General features: G+C 35.5%; 1 pseudogene; it reads left to right on the forward strand.

Moving 5' to 3' along the window:
* The window catches only part of LOC137732590 (NADH dehydrogenase [ubiquinone] flavoprotein 1, mitochondrial-like), a 29,544-nt pseudogene extending 7,100 nt beyond the window's left edge, over window positions 1–22,444 (forward strand).
* Window positions 22,445–22,815: the final 371 nt, after the last annotated feature.

The raw sequence follows: 22,815 nt of genomic DNA on the forward strand, positions 1-22,815 counted from the left end.
TAACAAACTGGGAACACTATATATGAGCAGTTTGACCTTACAGTTCGAGATTTGTGGACTTAAAATGTTTGCTTGACCTTACACGTAATAAGCTTTAAAACATGTAACTTTCAGTTAAGCAGCACATTCTAAATTTGTCCAAAGCCCCACCGGAATTTGGTGTGCACACAATGTTCTATTTATTATTCACACTAACAGGCTACGTACTGGTTGATTCATTTATGTTTTTAAGATTTGCTTAATTTACTTCTGATTATTTGTATACATGCATAATCATTTGCAGAGATCTTAGCTTCAACAGATTGGAAGGGAGTATTCCAAAATTTGCAGATATTAGGGAATTGGCCACAACGTAAGGAATATAACTCATAAGGGTAGCTAACACACATGATGATGCATGGAGGCATTTTCGGCCAAACCACGGCGAATTAGTTGTCGAGAAAGGTATCATTCTCTTCATCTCGTTGAAAAGTATGATTTTCATTTTTGAATCACTTGATTTCGTTGAGTATTGAAGAAATTATGAATATTTAAAATTTACCCAGTTTCTGGCGAGTTTTTCAGTTTTCCAGCGGACTAGTCACCTTTCAAACTATTTTCTGGTCATCTCTGGCATCCATTGGGCTTCTAAATGGTAAAATCTTGTTCTACACTTTCCTATCTTCATTTTGATATATTATAGGTCAAATTTGGTTAAGAAACGATTGAGTTACGAAGCTGTGAAAATTGTCCAAACTTCAAGCCAAGAGCTCCGGGACACTTAATGGAGTTTTTAATGGAAGGACCAAAATAATAGATGGTGGACAATCTCATGGACCATTTCTATTGATTTTCAATCTCAATGACTAAAGTGAAGTGTTATGCAAATCTCAGGAATCATTTTGGCTAAAAAGCCTTTTTTTTTTCCTAACTTGAAAGTGAAGATTTAATGATATTAAAATTAGGGAATCTTAATAAAACACTTTGATACTATTCACTTTTAACGAAAAAAATTTTTTTACCTTAAAAAGTCACTCATGGTACCATTTACTTGTACCTTTATTTTGTCATTTTCGTTAAAGTTAAATTTTTTTAAGGATTTTTCGTTAGTTTTCCTTTATAATTAGTGGTTGTTTTGGGGGGTGGTGATTGATGTAATGATACACGGAAGTTGTCTTAATGGTCAATACCATAACTATTCTGGATTCCTGCGCTACTACGTTGCAGTTTCAGACTTTCATGTGAAGGTTTTCTTCTTCATACTTTCATGTGAATCTACTGCTTGCAGTTTCATACTTTCATGCGAAGGTTTAATGTTAAAATCAGTGGGGGGCAATGCCATTACATCTAGAAGTTGTATTTATCAGTCAATAGCACAACAATTCTGAATTCCTGCTATTGGGTTGCAGGCTGGCATGCATGCACGCATGTGAAGGAAAAACATCAAGGTAGACGTTTTTTCCTTTTAAACATGCAGCATGATTCTCACCCAATAAAAAAACAAAAAAACAACGACCCCACTACCCAGTGGTATAAACCACACCATGCTACAAACACTTGCACACACCTACCCAGTAGTATAAAACAGCCCCCACACCCTACACCAATCAACCCCTCCTCACCGCCACCGTCACCGCCACCTCAACTCTCATTTCTCAATCTCTCCTTCTGCCCCCAGCTGCCTCTTTTGACCACCACTATGGCGGACGCTGAAAATCAAAACCCTCCTTCAAATCCGCAACCACATCTAACCGAGACTCTAACCATCCTCTTGGCCTTAGCCACCATTCTGTTTGTCGTCGCGGTGAACCAGTTTGACTTTGTCAAACCTCCCTCCACCGATGCGGCTGGTTGCGACTGCAAATTGAATGACTGTCCATGCCTTCCTCCCTTGTACATTTTCTCTGTCGTTGCCACGGCAGCGCTGTCTGTTGTTTGGTTTGGACTTTTTGTCCTCACCGCCCGATTTCAATACCGCTTCGTTATCTGGGTAGGGCTTGGCTTAGTGTGGGCTATCTACTGGCTTGCGATGATTTGCAGTCTTGCACCCCAGTTTTATAATCCAATGCTTTATTCCTTCAATCCTATTCTGGCAGTCCTATTGTTGCTTAACATAAGATTTCGAAAGTTCTCGGACCGTGCAATGCATGTCCTATCTGACAAATCGGACCGCGCGTTCCATGTCATAGCTAACATCTGCATTCTGTTTTGGAACTACGTCACAAGAAACTTCTAATATTTGGGTATTTAAATTCTGTTCATACTTTTTTGCTTTTTTCTTTGTAATTTGTTTTTTTTTCGAAATTACCGTTTCTTGATTTATGTGTGTGGGACATGTTAACCTTTTTATGAAGAATTATTCTAAGACCATCTTCAATTTTTAGGTCAAAATTTAAAATTTTTAACCTAGAAATTTAAATTTTGACCCATAAACAATTTTTTTGCTCTAATGATTTTGAGTAAAAAATTTAGGTCGATATTATTAAAGGATTAATTTATGCTACTTTTTATTCAGTAACTTTTTTTCAAAATTAAAATTATGTAGATTATCTTAATTTATTTTTATAAACTTTTTAACCTAAAAATATTTAAATTTCGTTAAAAGTTAAAAATTCACTAAATTGACCCTATGAAACATGTAGTATACAATTTTTGGGTGAATTTTGATTAAAATAATTTTTAATTGTTTTAGCTGTTAGATTTAATTGTGGCCTTTTAGATTTTTTTTTTTTTAACTGTTAGACTGATCATACTCTATCTCAGCTGTTGGATTTAATGTTTTTAAAATTATCCAAAATTTAGGTTTTAACCTAAACCTTATTTTAGACCCAATCATTGGAAAATGATTGGATTAGTTTAAAACCTAAAATTTAGATTTTAACCTAAAATACGTATATATGTATATATAATATACAAGTTGTTGATGTCGCTCAAATACAAAATACATTGAAAAATTACAAATACTTTAATTGGCAACAAAAAAAAAAAAGTAGACAAGCTACATCTAAAGAATGTTCGTTATGTTACTTCTTTCTTTTGTTTTTGTATGAGTATCTTACATATATGTTTTTTAATTATTTCCAATGTTATTTTCAGATCATAAGAAAGATGGAGAGAGAGATAATTATCAGCAAAATGCATGTCCATTCCTCTTCTTTTGAATGTAATAGTCGTCTTTTCCTACTAGCTACGTTTTTAATATTTGGATCTCTCCATGAAAGATACTTGTTATATTTATTTGGTGGTGGTGTGTAATTTAGAATATTTTGGATCTCATCATGTAAGACTAGTTATATAACTCGTTTGGAACTACTTTGAAATAGCTAAAAGAACTTTTGGTGAAAATGTTTTTATGAACAAGTTCACAATAAAATTGCAAGTGAATCCTAGAAAAGTATTAAAGTGCTTACTTTAAGTGCTTTTAGAATTCAAAAATATTTTCGCTAAAAGAACTTCTAGTCATTTTAATTGTACTTTCAAAGTGAGAAGCATACAATGGTGAAGCATTCCGAAATGTCAAGAAAGCTCTTTTATTTTCTTCACAATTGAAATCCAAAAAAAGGAAAAAATGAGGACAAACTGGTTAAAAACCATTTCTCAACAAAAAAACCTTATTGGAAAATAAAATAAATAAAAAAAAGAAAAAGAAAAAGAAAAAAGAAAACGGAATTTAAAGCCAATACTGATTAAGAGTCCACGTAGTGGGTAAGTGATTGCTAAAAAAGGGGACGTGACCAACTTCACTCCTCCTCCACTTTCGGGGAGAGAGAGGGACTGATATCTCATAGCAATATTGTTAAAAAAAAGCCGAAACTTAAAAAAAAAATTATTGAAAAATGAAAAAAACTAAAAAACTAAAAACAAAAAAACAGGGAACGTGCTGAACCCCTCACAGTTGAGAGATGGGGTTTTCGATTTCATCATCTACTAGCCTCTTCGCACGCGCTTACGTGCATGCAAGAGGCATTTTAGCATTACGGGTGCTACGCGCCCCAAAAATGGGTTGATTTAGATATTCTTATATTTTTTAAGTGATTACTAAAAATAAATAGGATCTCGTTGCCAAATGAGATGGCCTCATCCAACTATTTAGGCAAAAACTTAAAATGTAGTCAAATTCGGGAAACTCTCTCAAAAGAGGGATTAAATTCTTCCCTCTAAATCACAAATGAAGTGCATGTGGAGACTCTCATTGTTTTCTGCCCCAGACTGTATTGCTCTTTTTTTTTTTTTTTTTTTGTCAAATGATAGATTTTGTTAAATGTTAGATGAGTCACCGACGGAGTTCGAACCCACGCAGTCATGCAAAGGCTTAGCACCTTTCCACTACTGTGGTAAAGAGCCATTTGCAGGACTGTATTGTACATTGCCAAAAACATATTTGTATATACATCATTGTTATTGAACATATGGTGTAACAGAAAAAAATAAAAAAAAAATCAATTTGAACATATGAAGATAATTAACAATGTTGTTATACAAAAAAAAAATTAAGAGAAAGCAATCAATAGTGAGAGCCATAACTAAAATTTAATAGATTCACAAGTTGCCTCATAGACGATCAAACTTCTCTAATTACTATTTCGATTCCCCGCGAAGTAAATATAATCCTGAATCTTGAGAAAACTAAATTCAATTAAACAACGGTTGATCAGTAGCCACAACGAATTGAAGTTTTAATCAAATAATTAACTTGATAAACAACCAAGTCATCTCCTTTTTGCCTCACAAACATAAGCTGATGAAGCTAGCAAGTGGGGACGATTTGGTTAAGCATAATAGCCTTTATGTGCATAAATATCTTTTCCAAAACACCTAAATATATTTTAAAAAATGAATAAATCCAATGCTTAGGCCACAGGAAGCTTGTAGAAGAAAGTTAACATGAAAAATGAATAAAATGACAGGCATATCTATAAATAGCAGGAAAATATGCAATGAGCGCTAAATTCCTCTTGACTAAACTATCTCGAGAGTTATTGTACTGAAATGATGTCAACCCTATGACAAAGAAACAAATAAAAACGTATAAATTCATAAATCGAAGTTTTAACTCAAATCAAATATTATTCCAATGAAAGTTGTAAACTGCAAATAAAGCCATTTAACAACCATTTGACTGCCTGCAATGTAGACAAAGAAATCTGATACTCATAGTACATAACTGCTCTATTTATCTCTGCAAATGACAAATAATAAAATGAAAAATTGAAGTATACCGTGGCTAGTTATTATTTTGGATCGTCATCTCCACTTGCTTTAAGTAAAAAGGAGGAAGTGTGTGAAGGCTAAATTGGAGGCTTGTCTTGAGTTCTTGAGTTCTTGAGTTGGCACTGCCGGCCGTCGACCACACCTCCTAACCTGTGACGTGCTAAAGCTATCGATTCAACAGAGAGTGTTTAACTAAATCTTATCTCACTACCGACGACGCATTATAATGTCAAGCACATATTTTGTGTTTATAGATAATAGGATTTTACACTATGAAGTAGTTATTTTTCATTTTCAGAACAAAATTAGGAATCGAACATAGATATGAACATCAACACATTATACAGAATTCCGTAATGACAATTAATTAGTCATGCAAACCTTTTTAAAGCAATCGCGATTCTCATCTCCATTTGAATACAACACCATTGACCTCAGGTTCTCAATTTTCTTAGCTTGCTGTTGCACCATCTTCTCTCTCTCAGCTTGGGCTTTTTTTTTCCTCCAACTCCAAAGCCATACGCTCCCTCTCTAACTCAGTCTGCACAGAAAGCACGCATATTCCAGACACTTGCATTCAACTAATTACAATAAACATAAAGTGTATATTCCAAACCTGCATTAACGTGTTTTGCAGATTGAGGATTTCCTCTGGCCAATGTTCTGAATGAGATACCTCGAAACATGCGGAATATTTAAATTCCTTTAATTTATGTACAGTCTATATTTATAATTATTATCATACATGGATGTCGACAATTAATACAAAAATTAGCCTGCAATTTGGCTCCAAGCTCCTCAATTTCTTTCTTTTGACGCTTGAGAAGAGCAGCATATGTTAGACTCTCCCAGGAAGGACTTACATTGAAATAATAACAATTAAGACATATGATAGACATAAAAGTACAATTCCTACGTCAAACAGATACAAACTTGGGAGAAAATGAAGAATTAATCCAAAAAAGATTGCAAACAAAGCCGAGAGAGGAATTTAAAGTACATCAGAGAAAGCAAATAAACTTGCAATCAATTTAAATTGCATGGCATGTATAACTAATATGTCCAATGTCAGATCAAGACTAACAAACATGTTCAAAGAAAAGGGGCAAATTATTAAGGTACCGTAATAACAATAAAGAGAAACTTTTGAGTTTCGTTTTTCCAAAATCCCATCACAGCCCATAAGAAAAATATAAATTAAGCGATAGATTCCGGGGAATTACCTTTAAAAATGGCCATATGATGCTCCGCCTTCCTGCAATGCACTTTGTACGGGAAAAAGCAGGAAAAAGACTGGGAAAAACAGGGGATAATGGATTAATAGAAACTATCCCAGAATATGAAATTAAAATGCAGAATAAAAAGAGAGATAGAAGTTAAAAGCCAAAGAAGACAAAAAGGAAGAAAAGGGTGGAAGCAAATACCTCAGACGCTGAGGATTAGAGATTGACGATCAATTAAAGGTGAAATCAAATGGCAACTGCTCATAGCAGTCTGAAATCTAATGCCACGTTCATACTTTATTGTCTTTTGCATTAAGTCTGACATATGATGGTAAAATGATGAATGAAAATTACTTTAGTACTGGAAATATAAAAACTACTGTATAAAACAATGAATAATTTGTAATAAAAGATAAAAACGAAAACAAAAAATTAACCATTTCCAAAGCCTCCCCAAGGCAAAAACAGAATGGCAATATTGATTACAAAGAAAACAAATTTCAAACCTTGTTCATTGTTTGTTCCACTATTATGAAAATTCCAACAATTGATTGATGGTAGAAGAACTTCGATTCAATAATCGTGTGAAAATGCATGAGAAGATTAACATTAAGGAATAAGGAGCAGAGAACAAAACACAAAAGATTAACCACAAAAGAAATTTTATTACCGACTTTCTCAAAGGACCAGTTCTTGTTGGTTTTTTCCCAATTTCATCTTCTCCAGCAAAACAATTTCAATTTGTTCTCTTCAGATTCTCTCTTTTATTTTGTGCTTTATTTAGCTCTTCCCGCAAAACTACTTCATATGATCATATCCCACGTTCGCTTTTATTTCCATGCACGTTCGCGTTCCACAGAACCGCTCCCATAATCCCATTGCACGGTTCAAGCCTTCAACTGTAGAATAGCAGTTCTAACCGTAAACGTATTAGGTTTCTTTTTATTTTTTATATTTTATTCAATTATTGAAAGCAGTTTGAAAATTGCAATATCTCCCAAACTCCCACGTTTCCTTCCAACATTTTTTTCATTTTTCGTTTGTTTTGGATTGGTTTTTTTGTTGCATTTATTTATCTACTTTTTTTTTAAATTTTTTTTAAATTCTTTTTTCAAATGAAGATCAGTATTTTTTTTTTTTAAGTACATCGACATTTTTAGACTACGGGGAGGAAGAGTTCAGCTAAGCCATATAATGGGCAGCCTAATTTGGTATTGAATTCGCCATCCACGAGATTCAAACCTAAAACCTCTCACTTCCAAGTGAAGAGGAATACCATCAGATCGTAGTACTGAGTGGCAAATAAAGATCAATCAGTTACTCACTACGTGGACTTTTGATTTTAAATTCCGTTTTCTTTTTTATTTTGATTTCCAATACAGCTTTTTTTTTAGTTATGATTTTTTACTAGTTTGTCCGCATTTTTTGAATTTTTTGGGTTTTGATGTGAAAGAAACAAATGGGCATTTTTAGCATTCTGGAAAGCTTCACAACACTGGTCTTCTCCCTTTATATATATATATATATATAGATAGATAGATATAGATATCTATATGGAACGTGCTGAATGTTACATCCCGACTCGAGGCGGATCACTTCCCGAGCCCGCTCCACCACCGTAGCACGATATTGTCCGCTTTGGGCTTACCATTCCCTCAAGGTTTTGTTTTTGGGAATTCACGAGCAACTTCCCAGTGGGTCACCCATCATAGGATTGCTCTAGCCCCCTTCTCGCTTAACTTCGGAGTTCCTACGGAACTCGAAGCCAGTGAGCTCCCGAAAGGCCTCGTGCTAGGTAGGGATAGGAATATACATTTAAGGATCACTCCCCTGGGCGATGTGGATTTCACAATCCACCACCGTAGCACGATATTGTCCGCTTTGGGCTTACCATTCCCTCACGGTTTTGTTTTTGGGAACTCACGAGCAACTTCCCAGTGGGTCACCCATCATAGGATTGCTCTAGCCCCCTTCTCGCTTAACTTCGGAGTTCCTACGGAACTCGAAGTCAGTGAGCTCCCAAAAGGCCTCGTGCTAGGTAGGGATAGGAATATACATTTAAGGATCACTCCCCTGGGCGATGTGGGATGTTACACTGAACCCCACAAAGGAATATATATATAAATTTTATGGAATTCTTTGGAGATGATTGAAAATAATAAGAAATTATTGTGATGGACACACATCCACAATTTATAAAATATTCACTTAAGAAATATAAAAATATTTAAAATAACACATCTTTGGGGCGCGTAGTGCCCTTGATGCAAAAATGTCTCTCGCACGTGCAAAGAGGCTAGTATATATGGAATGAGAGCCCCAAAACATGGTAATTAAAATTAAAAAAAATCATGGCAATTATCCTCTACTAATTAGCAGTTATGGAGAGGAGAAAGAGATAAATGATAAAGGAAGGCAACAAAAACAAATTAAAAGTTAGCAGTTATCGTTTGGTTTTTTAAAGTCAGAGATAAGTGTATTGACATCATTTTAGGAGAGAAATATTTATATATAAAAAAAAAAGTATTAAACAAAAGCGACATGGTGAATAACTGCTCTCCATTTTAGGAGAGAGAGATATTAAATAGAAAAATTAAAATTTGTTATATTGGAAAAAAGAAACAAAAAAAAAACACAACAGAATAACTTCTCATCCATTTTAAGAGAAAATATTAATCTAACAAAATTATATTAAAAAATATCTAAGAAATTTATATTAAACAAAAACAACGCATTTGCTCTCCATTTTAGGAGAGATATATTAAACATAGAATTAAAATTTGTTTTATTGGAAAAAATGGGGAAAAAAGAAAAAATATGAACGTATCTCCTCTATTTTAGGAGGAGATACTATTATCTAACAAAATTATATTAAAAATAAAGAAAAAAAGAAACAATGTGGGAGAAAAATGGTAAAGGTTGACGTCAGTTTTTAAAGTACGGTGAAGTTCTCCCACTACCAAGCAGTAACTTCCCAGTTTCCACGTACATTCCCATTTTTTCCGTTTGGGCTACAATATTATTATATGTACTCCTTATCTCCTTCGATTATGTGGCCGTATCTTATACTTCCCATTTTTTTTCTCTGCCTTCTTCACATGCAATGCTATTTGAATTAATTTGGTGAGAATCTTGACTCAAAAGGCTTTTGCCAACCATTCATATCCATCTTATGTGAAATCTTGGTGTGACACACCCCGACCAAAATCAAGGAGTGCTGGCCGTCACGTGAGGGTTACGTAGCCATGTGCACAGTGCGGAAGCAATAATAATAAAACAATTACGAATAAATAAAAACCAAAGTACTAGATAAACTAGTTAAAGTAATACGCTAGTGTAAGACTAAGTGTGATAAACATAATCAGAGCACAAAAAGCCTAAGTGATGTCCAGAAGAACGAATACTAATTATATAACACCCAAAGGTGATCCTACATTGGTGATAATATGTCAGGGATGTCGTGAATTCCTCGTAAGCCACCGAAAAGCACTTCAAACTAGAACCTGGAGGGGCGTAAAACAGAAAGTGTGAGTAGGCAAAAACAAAGCTTTTCAAAATCATTTCATTCTCAAAAGTTCTAACCTCTCTCCGTAAAACCTGTATAATTTTCCAGAAAATAGAATATATATATATATATATATATATATATCTCACAACCATGCATATATAGAATAGCAACATTCACAACTATGCCATATCGAATATCTCAACATAAGATGTAAGTAACCCAGGTAATGTCAATCAATGCAAATGATATGTCAGCCGGAGTCATCTAACGTGACCTGTACGGCTAAATCTAAAGCTCAAATCCATATCTCAATAACTATACCTGTACATGAGTCAGAACCACCTAAAGTGGTCTGTACGACAGGACTGGGTGTAAATAAATACGCTCAAGTGTTACGATCACGTGAAGACTGTGCGAATAATCGCGGGTCACCTACGAGTTGGAACCACCTAACGTGGTCTGTACGACAGGACTATGCACCTAACTTGGATCCAAGGTGAGCGTATGGTGCGGGAGGTGAACATCACGTGAAGGACTGTGCCCTACTCTGGGCGGGAACACTAACACCGGGGTGCAGGTTTATGAGTTCTCAATGCATCTCACATAACCACTAATTCACAACCATAACTTATAAACTTACCTAGCATTAACCTGTGCGTCCGCAGCACCAAACATACATATATGCAACTACTAATGCATAAATAAATAGGCAAACACTATGCACGACATTTAAAACGTATAAACATTCAATTTCATTTTTTGGGAAAATTCACAAGTATATAGGTATATACGGAAAATCAAAAGCCCACTCACTAGTATGTGCAAGGGTCGTAACCCCCGAGCCTTGAGTGACTGCGTTCGTCCTCAGGATAGGTCTCACCTATATGTGAAACAACTATAAAAACGTCAATTTAAAGCACATAACCAAAACTAGGTAATAACTTCTCATACAATGCTCAAATGGGGTGTTTGAATATACTAACGTGATCTACTCAACCTCACGAACATCCCCATATTTTAAAAATAATTTTCTGACCACCTACGCTCCGGCCAAGGCATGGCCAAACGCGCCGCCTAGGCGCAGACATGTGCCTGGCACACTGACGGCAGTAGTTAACGCCATTAGGAATATTCTGTCCAAAAGCAAGCATATTCCGTTATAACTAACCTGAAGCCGTTAACTGCCGTTATGAATATTCTGTTAAGATTAACGGAATATTCCCTTTTCTTCTCCGGCTAATCGCCGAACTCCGTCGCCGTTGTCGAAAACTGGGAAAAACTTCCATTCATCATATCTAACTCGTTTCTCAACCAAAATTCACGAATTTTATTTCAAAATGAAGCTTAGGACAAGGGAAAGAAGTTTATACCACTTTGAAGCATAAAAAATGTCAGAATATCGCCGGAGAAATCTCACAAAATCCGGCCAACTTTAGAACTTGCTATCCCGAGGTCCAAAATCATTCAAACTTGCTCTCTGAGCTTCGTGGGAAGGTTCTAAAGCTCCCTATGACCTTAAAAACTTCTAAAAACCTCACAATAATTAGTGCATGAACAGTGCATAAAATCTGTGGTTAGGGTTCTCGAGGTTTTCGAAGGTCTCACGTCTAACCACCACCACCAATTGACTCCTGAGCTTGAAAGGAGTCCAAAAACACCAACAATAATCTCGATCCGTGAGTGGAGAGGTTAGTTTCAAAGTTGACCGTACACTTTGACGGAAATGGAAGAAAGTCTGAGAGAGAAGAGATGGAGGGTCCACGGGTTGGTTTTGGTGTGTGTGTGGTCCAAATTGAGTCATTAACAAAAAATAAATCATCCACCACACCAACTAATGTCCAAGGGAAAACTGGTCTTTTCACTCCCTCGATAAAGAAATTCGGGACGAATTGTCATAACCTACCCCCTTAAGAAAATTTCGTCCCCAAAATTACACAACAAAAACAAACCACTAGTAACCATAGAATAAATGTGGATACAAATCTCTCATCCGGTCTTCCGTCTCCCAAGTAGCTTCTTCCACTGAGTGATTCCTCCACAAAACTTTCACTAATCTCACAGTCTTGTTCCTCAGAACCTTCTCTTTCCAATCCAAAATCGTTACTAGTTCCTCGTCATATGTTAAATCCGGATTTATTTTCAATGGTTGAGGAGGTATCATATGCGACGGATCCGCAACGTAATGACGAAGCATGGACACATGAAAAACATTATGCACTTTAGTCAGCTCAGAAGGCAACTCAAGCCTGTAAGCAACTTCACCAACTCGTTCAGTGATCAGATATGGTCCAATATACCTAGGACTTAGCTTGCATTTCTTTCCGAACCGTACTACACCTCTCCACGGTGAAAGCTTCAGAAACACCCAATCACTAATTTTATACACCCTATCAATGGCATGCCTGTCCGCTAAGCTCTTTTGTCGATCCTGGGCCACTTTCAGGTTAAACCTAATTACCTGAACATTTTGAGTAGTCTCATCTACAATCTCGGGACCTACCAAAACTCTTTCTCTGACCTTTGACCAACACAAGGGTGTACGACAAGATACTATACAGTGCCTCAAATAGTGACATGCTTATACTTGAATGAAAACTGTTGTTGTAGGCAAATTCCATTAAATCTAACCGTTTGTGCCAAGCGTCACCAAACTGCAATACCGAAGATCTCAACATATCCTCCAACGTCTGAATGGTCATCTCTGATTATCCGTTTGTCTGAGGATGATATGCCATACTATAGAGTAATCTCGAACCTAAAGCTTCCTGAAAAGCCACCCAAAATTTAGAAGTAAATCTAGGGTCACGATCTGAGACAATACTCACTGGGACTCTATAGTACTTCACAATCTTTGATATGAATAATTCAGCTAATCGGCTTAATGAATACTTCTCCCCCACTGGAATAAAATGCGCTGACTTAGTAAGCCGATCAACTATCACCCAAATGCCATCATAACCATTATGTGTACGAGGAAACTTGTACACAACATCCATAGTAATATTTTCCCATTTCCAATGTGGAATGGGAAGTGGTTGCAACAACCCAAACATTTTCTTCCTTTTAGCTTTAACCTGTTGACAAATGGCACACCAACTCACATACTCAGCTATCTCTCTTTTCATACCCGGCCAATAATAAAATGGTCGAATGGTATGATACATTTTAGTACCTCCTGGATGCATTGCATAAGCTGAGATATGTGATTCATCAAGAATCGCTTTCTTTAATTCCAAATTATTTGGCACATACATTATACTCTCATGCATAAGCATGCCATCAGATTCTCGAATTTTGAAGTCTTTCTTTTTCCCCTGATTCCTTGCTTGAATTATTTCCTAGGTCTCTTCATCTACCATCTGGGCTTCAAGTACACGATCAATTAAAATTGGCCTAACTTTAAAATTAGCAAGTAAGGCTTCCTCTTGATCTTCTACCCCTAACCTCACTCTAGTTGATCTCAAGTCTATCAGAAGAGGAACATGACTAGCGTATAACGCGTTAATACGACCTTGAGATTTTCGGCTAAGTGCATCAGCTACCACATTCGCACGACCAGGATGATAATCAATCGTGCAATCATAATCACTAAGCAGTTCCAACCATCTCTGCTGTTGAAGATTAAGATCACTCTGAGTGAAGAGATATTGAAGACTCTTATGATCCGTAAAAATCTTACATTTTTCTCCATAAAGATAATGTCTCCACAAATTCAAGGCAAAGATAATGGCTGCTAACTCCAAATCATGTGTAGGGTAATTCATCTCATGAGGCTTTAATTGTCGTGAAGCATAAGCAATCACCCTACCATGTTGCATCAACACACAACCCAGACCATTCAAGGAAGCATCACTGTAGATTTCGAAATTACAACTATCATCCGGGAGTGCCAAAACAGGTGCATAAGTGAGACAATACTTCAATTGCTGGAAACTCTGCTCACAATTATCATCCCACTCAAATTTAACTTCCTTCCTAGTTAACCTCGTTAATGGTAAAGCAATCACAGAAAAATCCTTTACAAACTGTCTGTAATACCCTGCTAAGCCTAGAAAACTTCATACCTCAGTGACGATTCGTGGTTGCACCCAATTCTCAACGGCTGCTACCTTTTGAGGATCCACCAAAATACCTTGAGCAGATATGACATGTCCCAAAAATGCCACTTGATCTAACCAAAATTGGCACTTGCTAAACTTAGCATACAATTGGTGTTCCCTCAATCTTTTCAATACCAAAGTAAGATGTTGAACATGTTCAGATTTAGACTTAGAGTATACTAGGATATCGTCAATAAAGACAATGACAAACCTGTCCAAATATGGTTGGAATACTCGATTCATCAAATCCATAAAAGCTGCTGGTGCATTCGTTGTTCCAAATGGCATCACAAGAAACTCGTAATGACCATAACGAGTCCTAAAAGCGATCTTAGAGGCATCCTCATTACTGATTTTCAACTGATAATAACCAGACCTCAAATCAATCTTAGAAAATACGTAGGCACCTCGAAGCTAATCAAACAAATCATCTATATGCGGCAATGTATAACGGTTTTTAATTGTTACACGATTCAATTGCCGGTAATCAATGCATAGCCTCAAAGTCTCGTCTTTCTTCCTCACAAATAACACCGGAGCTCCCCAGGGTGAAGTACTAGGCTGAATAAAACCTTTATCCACTAGTTCCTACAATTGGATTTTCAATTCCCTCAACTCAGCATGAGCTATTCGATAAGGAGTCAAGGATATAGGATTTGTACCTGGAAGCAAATCAATAGTAAACTCCACATCTCGGTCTGGCGGCAATCCAGGTAAATCATCAGGGAATACATCAGGAAAATGCCTGACTACCCTTACGTCCTCCACGCTTTTAGGAGCAACATCGTTCAACACCACATGAGCTAAATATCCCTGGCAACCTTTTGATAACACAGCAGAAATAACGCCATGTCTTACCCCACTCTGCTCACCCATAAAAGTAACCACATGCAATCCAGGACGATAGAATGTAACTGTTTTCCCGTAGCAATCTATATTGGCACGATTAAAATACAACCAATCTATGCCCAAAATCACATCAAAATCAACAATATCTAACGGGATAAGATTAGTTAGCATAACTACATCCTCCACCATCACTGGACATCCTGGATACACATAATCGACATAACATCTCTCCCCTCTAGGCATAGCAAACTCTAAATCATACCCTAGAAGTGTAAGGTGAGGTTGCGTCACTTAAGCAAATGTATGAAAAATAACAGAATGTGTCGCACCACAATCAATCAATACTCTAGCAAAATAACCAAGGATATTTAACGTACCCATGATCAAGTCAGGATTATTCTAAGCATCCTGCAGAGAGATATTGTGGATACGCTCTTGGGTCTACTGTCGTCCACCACGACCTCTACTAGTCTGACCACCTCGACTCTGCACATTACGCCCCTGACTAGGCTGACCAGACTGCCTTGAAGATCCTGCACTACTAGAAGGAATCTCTCCCTGCTGGGGCTGTCCTCCCTGGTACCACTGATATCCACCAACTGGAAGTAAAATTGCATTCAATTCGCATACAGTAAGTCTTTTCTTATTTTCATACGAAAGCATACTATAAATTCAAATTGCATTCAATTTTCAAATAGAAGTAAAATTGCATTTTTTGTTAGTTTTACAAGCATCACACCCGTTTCAAAGTACAAAGGTTGAAGTACAAGATTAAGGTAACATTTCTTACTATTTAATTTTGTAATACAATTTGTTACCTCAAACTTGACAAATTATTTATCTTTGAGTATTCTAAAAGCAACTGAAGTAAAAGTATTGCCATGAGAAAATTGTCAAAGTTAAAGGTATTTAGGTTAAATTGCTTACAACCTTTATATTTGGGATTGTGCATTATAGTTAGACTTCTTATTTTATCATCATTGCTTGCAGATTAACCATGAAAATCTAAAACATCAAGTGCAAACAAATGGGTGGAAGGCATGGCTTTGATTTCACACGTATTTGATGCCAATGTATTTCTGTTTGGAAGTAATCCTCTATATTTTCAAGCAGGGAAGAACCATTGGTGTTGCTGTGAACGCACACAACTAAATCTCATGGCCTGCACAGCCTGCACATGTAGAGAACCATTTGCACAATTATTACCTTATCTATTGTTCATTACTGTGATAGAACTCATTTTATTCCTGTTCTTTGTAATTCATATCATTTGATGTCAGATCAATGTGTTTGTGGACATACGTAGTCTAAATTTATTCATTAAAACCTAATTTAACTTCAAAATTGTAGTTTTCCTTCATGAATTTTTCCATGTGAATGTTGGTAACGCAAGTTATGCAATAGATAAAAGGAATAAGTTGATTTTGATCTTTTCATATCTTTGTAGAACCAAAGAAGAAAATTGCAGAAATCAAGTTGTTCAAAATTTAAAAACTGAAATAGAAAGGAACGAAGTTACCCGAAAAAATTTAAAAGCCTTAGGTGGTAAATGATTTTTGGGATGAGTCGCGGACTAAGTCGCTCTCTTTAAGATGTTTTGCGGCTCTGCCCAATCTGTGCAAGCAGTTCACAAACACCACGTCGTCCCCAAGATAAAACAGCCCAGAACCTTCTTCTTTAATAGGTTCTTCCTTGCACAATGAAAGAACCTTCGAACTCACACCTTTTCAATATGTTGCTTTCAGAACTCAATTTAAAAAAAAATAATAAGCTGTTATTTCTTTTTCTTCTCACCTTTTTCTTCGAAATAGGGAACATATATATATATATATATATATATATATATATGCAAGACAATAGAATATACGTCGCAAATTTTTGAGATTCAAGGGCTTGAAAATCTTAAAGAATCAAAACTGAAGAAAACCAAAACAGTCAAATCAAAACCATTCAAACGAAACAAAAAAATGCATAAGGACATAATCTAACCTAATCTTCTTCTCTGTTTAGAGAAGGGATCCCATCAATTAATGTGAGCAAGCTTTCTCACGTTTCAAAAGTAGTGGAGGAGATTACTTCTCATCAAAAAGTAAGATTAAAGAAAATTTAGGTTTTATATATATATATATATTTAATGATTGTAATAAACCCAAATATAAAAACCACAACGGACAAAAACAGAGCAATTAAAATATTTAAATAAAAACATATTTACTCCAACAATCCCCCACTTGTTTTTGTTTAAAAACTGTAAATCAAGCAACATATTATAAAGCTATGCATAAGTAAAGGTGTTTCTCAACTTGAACCTATACATAGTGTTAGTGATCCAGACTATACTAGAGTAACTTATAGTTTTGAACTCTATCTCTGACAACACCACACACATAACTTTATTAAGGTGAAGTTCAAAAAGCCAACACATTACGACCATGTGCTTGTATCCCAGTATAGTGAACGCTCTAGAAACTTGCCCAAGATTTCATAGGAAACGGCCTCACCTCCACATTCACATAGGTAAGACTATCAAGGATATACCTGTAGCTAGATATCCCACTCAACATAGGTATAAACCTTATTAAGAAAAAAAATCTCAACCTAAAAACGCTTCAGGATGTCATGCTTCTTAGGGATGGACATGGAATAATATTCCAAATTAAAATTAGCAAGACTTCGCTCATATCACTTGTGACTTGTTATTACCATTTGAACTTATTTCTTGGGATCTCTTGTCTATAGGCTGGGTTGCTATCACAAATGACTCAATTTTCTACGGGCTTTAGTCTCATCCCTTTCGAGGTTTTCCAAACCTTTTCTCGTGCTAGCCCTTTCGTCAAAGGATCAACCAAGTTTTCTTAAGACCGTATATGATCCATTCTTACAACTTCATTAAAGAGATAATCTCTTACAGTGATGTGCTTACGACATATTTGTCGCATTTTCCCATTATAATAACGGTTTTGCACTTTAGTTATTGCCATTGTGCTATCGCAGTGGATCAAAACTGCTGGAATCAGTTTCTCCCATAAAGGGTTATCTGACAGTAGGTTTCTTAACCATCCTGCTTCTTCGCTTGCCGTAGCTAGCACTATTAATTCTGACTCCATAGTAGACTGAGCCAAGATAATCTGTTTCTTCGACTTCCATAACACAGCCCCGCCACCAATACTAAAAATATATCCACTAGTGGCTTTAGAGTCATCTGACAGGGTATTCCAATCAGCATCGCTGTAACCTTTTAGGACAGCGGGAAACTTCTCATAGTGTAATATGAAATTCATCGTCCTTTTAAGGTATCTCATAAGCCTCTCTATAGCAGGCCAATGCTCCAAACTAGGTCTGTTAGTGAACTTGCATAAAACTCCTACGGCATAAGATATATCAAGCTTAGTGCAATCAGTAGCATAACGAAGACTACCAATAATGCTCGCATACTCATATTGTTTAACATTATCACCAGTGTTCTTAAACAATTTTACACTAGGATCATAAGGAGTACATGCTGATTTACAATCAAAATAATTATACTTTCTTAAAATAAATTCCTATGTAGTGGGATTGATCTAAAGAAAACCCATTTTCGGACCTAATTATTTTCAAACCAAGTATTACACTAGCTTCACCCAAGTCTTTCATATCAAAATTAGCAAATAATAAAGTTTTGACATTATTCACAAAATGAATATTCAAACAAAAAATAAGCAAATCATCCACATATAGGCATATTATCGTGCAAATATTATTTTCAAACTTATAATAGATGCATTTGTCGCTTTCATTTATTTTAAAACCATTCGAAGTAACCAAACTATCAAATTTTGCATGCCATTGTTTAGGATTCTGTTTCAATCCATAAAGTGACTTATCTAACTTGCAAACTTTATTTTCTTGTCCTGGAATGATAAAACCCTCTTGTTGATCCATATATATTTCTTCCTCTAATTCACCATTTAAGAAAGCTGTTTTAACATCCATTTGGTGCACAACAAGATCATGAATAGAAGCTAAAGCAAACAATACACAAATAGATGTTATTCTAGTAACAGGTGAATAAGTATCAAAGAAATCAATATTTTCTCTTTGTCTATAGCCTGGCTTTAAAATTTTCAACTGATCCGTCAGGTTTTAATTTTCTTTTAAGAATCCATTTGTTACCTATTGTTTTGCAACCAGGTGGAAGATCCACCAAGTGCCAAGTTTGATTTGACTATAGGGACTCCATTTCATCATTTATAACTTCTTACCACAAATATGCATCTAAAGAAGTTAAAGCTTCTTGAATTGTATTATGATATTCTTGTAAGTTATATACATGAAAATCAGGCCCAAAATCTTTAGCTATTCAAGCTCTTTTACTTTTCCTAGGTTCTAATGCAGATTGACTATGTTCTACACTAGTAGGTTCATAAATTTTAGAAGAATTAGAAACCCCACTATTTCGAAGATTAAAAGGAAATTTATTCTCATAAAAATCAACATCAAGTGACTCAATTATGACATGGTTTTTCAAATCATAAAATCTATATGCTTTGCTATTACATGCATAACCAATAAAAACACATTCATATACTCTACTAGCCAATTTCGATCTTCTTGGATCAGGTTTACAAACATAAGGTAAACAACCCCAAGTTCTGAAATACAACACATTTGGTTTCTTATTTTTCCAAATTTCATAAGGAGAAAAATTCGTTTTTGAATTAGGGATTCTATTTAACACATAACATACAGTCAACACAATTTCACCCCACCAATAAGAAGCAGCTCCAGAACTAAGTAAAGTAGCAACAATCAATTCACAAAGAGTTCGATTTTTTCTTTCCGCTTTACCATTCATTTCAGGAGAATAAGGAGCAGTCGTTTCATGAATAATTCCATGAGACTTAAACAAATTAACAAATTCAATGGATTCATATTCTTGTCCTCTATCACTACGAAATCTTTTAATCTTACGATTAAATTGATTTTCAACTTTAGTCAGGAAAGTTTTGAACATGTCAATAGCTTCACTTTTATTTTTTCATAAGATAGACGAAACTGTAATTTGAACAATCATCAATAAAGGTAATAAAATAACGTTTTCCATTTCTAGTTAACACTCTATCAAATTCACATATATCAAAATGAATTAAGTTAAGTGGTTCAGATTCTCTATTGACAGATTTATGTGAAGTTCTAGTGATTTTAGCTTGACTACAATATTCACATTTTTCAAAATCATTCAATGATAAGTTAGGTAAAAAGCCTAAGTTACTCATGTTCTTAACCAAGCGTTTGTTAACATGACAAAGTCTAGCATGCCAAGTATTAAAAGAAAACAACATGTAAGCAGAAGTAGTCATTTTATCAATATTCAATTTAAACATTCCATCAGTAGCATATCCCTTTTCCCACAAAAACCCCATTTTTAGTAAGAGTATACGTATCTGATCCAAACGTTTGAGTGAATCCAGCCTTGTTGAGAAGAAAGCCCAAGACAAGATTATTCCTTATCGCTGGAGCGTGCATCACATCTTTCAGTATCATGGTTTTTCCAGATGTGAACTCTAACTCCACCTCTCCAGTACCAGCAATATCAGTTAAGTGCGAATCACCCAACAAGACCTTCCTTCCCTCAGCCACAGAATAGGTCTTGAAAAGGGAACGATTGTAGCAAACATGGCGATAAGCGCCAGTGTCCACCCACCATCCCTCGGATCCATCAACTACGTTGATTTCTGATATCATTGCAATCGGTTGCTCTTCAACAAGATTTTTCTGAGAAGCAGAGTTTTCCTTATAATGCATGGCAGATTGAATCCGTCTTAAAATTGTTAAAAACTAAAATAGAAAGGAATGAAGTTGTTATAACCAACCAAATGTCAAGTGTATATTATATATAAAATTTGCACAGTTTTATTTCAAATGTAAAAGATCAACTACAAACACAATATATTAGAACATAAACACTTAATGAGATTATATATAAACACACAAATCACTGACTTGTTTCTTGCAGATAGAGGCTTGCAGAAGCAATCTCCTAAGACAGAAATTCGTCCCTACACCAGTGCAGCAGTCCTTGGACGTCTATCTTGCAGGATACAACTATCTAATCCAAGTTCTTGCACTAGAACTCGGATTCTTGGCGAATTGGTTGTGTTGTTCTCAGCGGAAAAATAAAGGAATGGTTATGTGAATTGAATTCTGTTTCTGTAATGCAAACCATATATATAATGGCATCATTTGAACTTCCCAACCGTTCATGCTTATCAGTTTTTGTTAAAAAGAAAACTGAATGCAACTGTTCATTCAAATTAAAAACTGAATGAAACTGTTTCGGGAAAACTGAATCCAAAAAATCAAAAACGTAACTTGTGTTTTTCGTCCATCCGAGCCCCAAGGCCCAAGGCCCATCTTTGACATTTAATATATACACCCAAACTCTCCAAGTCTAAGGCCCAAGGTCCATGGCTTTGGCCCAATTCAATTCAAACTATAAGTGAGTGAACTCACTTATAAAGAGTTGTTCCAAAAGGTGTATGGCCAATGTGGGACTGGCAGTCCCACATAACACAAGTAAGTTCCAACAGAAGTTACCCGAAAAAATTTAAAAGCTTTGAGTGGTGAATGATTCTTGGGATGAGTTGCGGACTAAGTCGCTCTCTTTAAGACGTTTCACGGCTCTACCCAAAGTGCGCAAGCAGTTTACAAACACTACGTCGTCCCCAAGATAAAATAGCCCAGAACCTTCTTTTTTTGATAGGTTCTTCCTTGCACAATGAAAGAACTTTTGAACTCACACCTTTTCTATATGTTGCTTTCAGAACTCAATTTAAAAAAATAATAAGTTGTTGTTTCTTTTTCTTCTCACCATTTTCTTCGAAACAAGGAACATATATATATGCAAGACAATAAAATATACGTTGCAAATTTTTAAGATTCAAGGGCTTGAAAATCTCAAAGAATCAAAACTAAAAGAATCAAAATTGAAGAAAACCAAAACGGTCAAATCAAAACCATAAATATTCAAACGAAACAAAAAATATATATAAAGATATAATCTAACCTAATCTTCTTCTCTGTTCAGAGAAGGGATCTCATTAATTAATGTGAGAAAGTTTTCTCACGTTTCAAAAGTAGTGGAGGAGATTACTCCTCATCAAAAAGTAAGATTAAAGACAATTTAGACTATATATATATTTATATATTTAATGATTGTAATAAATCTAAATATAAAAACCACAACGGACAAAAACATAGCAATTAAAATATTTAAATAAGAACATATTTACTCCAACACCCACCACTGTTACAAATGTGGAAACGGAGGCTGTTCTCCCACCATTTTTAGGCGTGCACCAGAGTGGTTTGCCAGTTTTGGGAAAAAGAACAATTCAGGGACAAAATTATTTTGTATTTCGGGACATGTGAACAAGCCTTGCACTGTTGAAGAGGAAATGAGCATACCCTTGAAAGAGTTACTGGATAGGCACTGTGGAGGTGGGAGGGGCGGATGGGATAACTTACTTGCAGTAATTCCAGGTTGTTCATCTGTTCCATCGCTTACCAAGGAATATGCAATGATGTATTGATGGATTTTGATGCGACGGTTTGACGAATTACTTTGCAACAATTGTGCTTCATCGGACATCCTACAGTGCTTTATTTTTTTTGTCAAACGAATAACTTTGTGCTGCTTCAATTCCAGAGACATCTGCGATGCTTGTTTTGTCATTACCTTTTGAACAGTTATCCCTTTGTGCTTCAACAGATCCTAAAGTGCATTTTTTGTCAAACGAATTACTTTAACGGACATCCTTTGTGAAGTGCTACGTAAAACGAATAACATTTTTTTTTTTTTTTTTTTTGTCAAACGAATTACTTTGCGGACCGACATCCCACCGTACTTATTTATTCTATTTTCGATTGATAAGTTTTCTTTTGCTGAATTATTTGTATTTGT

The sequence above is a fragment of the Pyrus communis genome, chromosome 4, assembly GCF_963583255.1.
Source record: "Pyrus communis chromosome 4, drPyrComm1.1, whole genome shotgun sequence".
In the NCBI taxonomy this organism is placed as follows: Eukaryota; Viridiplantae; Streptophyta; class Magnoliopsida; order Rosales; family Rosaceae; genus Pyrus; species Pyrus communis.